At 47.2% G+C, this 2,712-nt stretch overlaps 1 long non-coding RNA gene across 1 annotated transcript; it reads left to right on the forward strand.

Annotated features, from left to right (window-relative positions):
• The first annotated feature begins 1,205 nt into the window (after positions 1-1,205).
• Positions 1,206-1,832, forward strand: LOC136389200 (uncharacterized). The gene is made up of 3 exons (XR_010748282.1): positions 1,206-1,328; positions 1,578-1,712; positions 1,792-1,832. It is a non-coding gene; the product is annotated as an uncharacterized lncRNA (long non-coding RNA).
• The last annotated feature ends 880 nt before the right edge of the window (positions 1,833-2,712 follow it).

A 2,712-nucleotide genomic window follows, 5' to 3' on the forward strand; every position in this document is an offset into this window, starting at 1 on the left:
GGGATAGATAGGCAGGATGGGAAAGAGATGAGAAGCATCAATTCTTTGTTTCAGCATCTTAGTTTTTCATTGATTGCTTTCTCATATGTGCCTTGACCAGGGGTCTCCAGCAAAGCAAGTGACCCCTTGCTCAAGCCAGCGATCCTGGACTCAAGCTAGCGAACCATGGGGTCATGTCCATAATTCCACACTCTAGCCAGTGACCCTGAGTTTCAAACTTGGCTCCTCAGCATCCCAGGTCAACGCTCTATCTACTGCACCATCACCTGAGCAGGTGAAATATTATTTATCTTGATTACTGAGGTTGTTTTGGTGTCCCCCTAAATTTTGTACCTGAGGCAAATTTTGTACCTCACTCTAGTACTGGCCCTGATTATTTACTTCCAACATGCAATCCACACCAAAGCATTAATTCCTCACCACAATGCTCTGAGAATATACTATCGTTATCACCACCTTATACTGTAGTTGAGGAAACTGAAACGCAGAAAGGTTCAATTGTGCCCAAATTCCCACAAAGGAGAAAAATCTGGACTTGAACCAAAATTTGTTTGTTTTTTGGCTCAGAGCCTGCTCAGTAAAGCAAAACAATAAACTAAGTTATGAGTTAGGTTTTGAGTCAAGCAATCAGAAGGTTTAGGCTTGAATCCCACCTCTGCTCCAGGCTTCTTTGAGCCCTTCATTCACACATCCCTCAGTTTTCCATTCTGGAACTGGACTTAAATTTTCTGAACCTGCCCCGCCCCCCCCCCAACAATTTACCAGCTTTCTCTTTGCTGGTCCAGTAATATCACAAGCTGGGGGTGGGAAGATACAGGTATTGACTAAGTTAGTGCTCCTAAGCTGGGAGTTCAGAGACCTAAGAAAGAGTTGGGCTGAGTGGGAAGATCCTGGGGACCACAGTAAGTACCCCCCCCTCTCCAGAAAAACCCCAACTCAATTTTTGGGCAGATGCCAGTCTTTTATTCTGAAGCTGAGGCCACAATCTATGAGGTAATCTTTGGAGCTGCATTTGAGACGGAGTCCGATTGGCCGGCTGGCGAAGACCCTCCCCGGATTCTTGGTGCCCCTCCTTCCCCAAAGCACATAAAAGCGTAGTCCCCGCCTCGCCAATCACTGGACACCTGCATCTGCCTACAATACTGGGAGGTGAGACACACAGGGAAGGACTAAAGCCGCGTGGAAGAAGGGGTGGTTTGGGGGACCTGGCATCCCGGGGATGGGGCTAACATGTAGGTCAAAGAGTGGATATTTTTCCAGAAAGCGACAAAGACGGCGAAGTTTGATGGTCTGGAAAGCAGAGACCAACTGAGCTGACTACCTGAAAGGTAAGTCCTGGAGACCTGCCAGGATAAGCAGCAGGTATGAGTCCTAGTTGCAAGTCTTCTCCCTTGACATTCTTAAGCGCCCCGGGAAGAATATCGGAGAAGAAAGGAATTTTGGGGAGGGGGTTTCAAGAGTTAGTGGAACAGAGAACGGAGGAGTGTGGGTTGAAACGAGAAAGTTACGTTTTCTTCAGCACTAAGGGTGAGGACAGCTCTTCGATGATCATGGAAGGAAATTGCTATTTATTTCAGCACCGAGACACCGGACAGCGCCTCTCGGGGTCCGGGAAGGGAACGAGATCCGCTTCAGCACAAGGTTCTGAACAGCTCCGAGAGGGTTCCCGGGCCTAATTCATTTCAGCACCAGAACACCGGACAGCTCCCCAGGTGAAGGAGAGACCTTGTATCTTAATGGGTGGTCTGAGGTTTCTGACGCTTAATGGATTTTCAACGCATTATTTTCCAGATGAGATGACACCGCACACAGAAATCTGTAATTACAACAGGTAAGATGACCAATCCGTAGGATTGTGGGGTAATGGGTGCCTGCCAAGATGACATTATTGTGCTCTTTCTAAGACTCTGTGTTAAACATTGTGTCTAGTGCTTTACATACATTATATCATGCTGTCTTCAATCTTAGGACATGGGAGTTATTCTATCCAGATGACAGCTGAGGAAACAGACTCAGAGAGGGGCAGATATATAACTAGCCCGAGGGGTCTCAGGCCAAGAGTAAATATGAAAATCAACCCCACATTCTTCCAATTCCAAATTCCATGTTTCATGGGTGGGCATTGGGCCCTTGGAGATCAGACTCTTTCCTCAGAAGGACCAAGAATGAAAGACAGGAGGCAGTGGAGAAGCAAGAAGCTTACAAATTACAAATTGGCTCAGGTGAGGGGAAAGAGCTGGGTTGGGAGGTCTCAGACACAGGGTAAAGGGTGGCAAAGAAGACTGGAACAGTTATGGTCTAGTGCTGTGTGGAAGACTAGTGATTTTGTTGTTCTGGTGTACTATGACAACAAGTCACAGCTTCCTCATAGCGTGGACTGCCATCAACCTCTGCCCAAGATGGACAAGTAAGTATGGGGGGTGAGGGGCCAGGAAGGAATCACTTCCAGCCAGGGTTGAGCTGGCTAATTCCATGGAATAAAAGCAGGGGAGGGAATAAAATAGGGGCATGCACTCTATGAACACACAGTAATGTGCCATGTATGGTGCTGGACATGTCACCCTTATGCTCCCCATCTGAAAATACAGAACATCTGACTCTGAACCTAGGGCCTTAACCACTTCACTACACTTTCCTGAGTAGTCACTGAGGGAATGGTGTTTGAAGCCCTCCCTAGACCAGGATTCTACTGAGACTTCTCAATAAAAATTC

The sequence above is a fragment of the Saccopteryx leptura genome, chromosome 1 (assembly GCF_036850995.1).
Source record: "Saccopteryx leptura isolate mSacLep1 chromosome 1, mSacLep1_pri_phased_curated, whole genome shotgun sequence".
Lineage (NCBI taxonomy): Eukaryota > Metazoa > Chordata > Mammalia > Chiroptera > Emballonuridae > Saccopteryx > Saccopteryx leptura.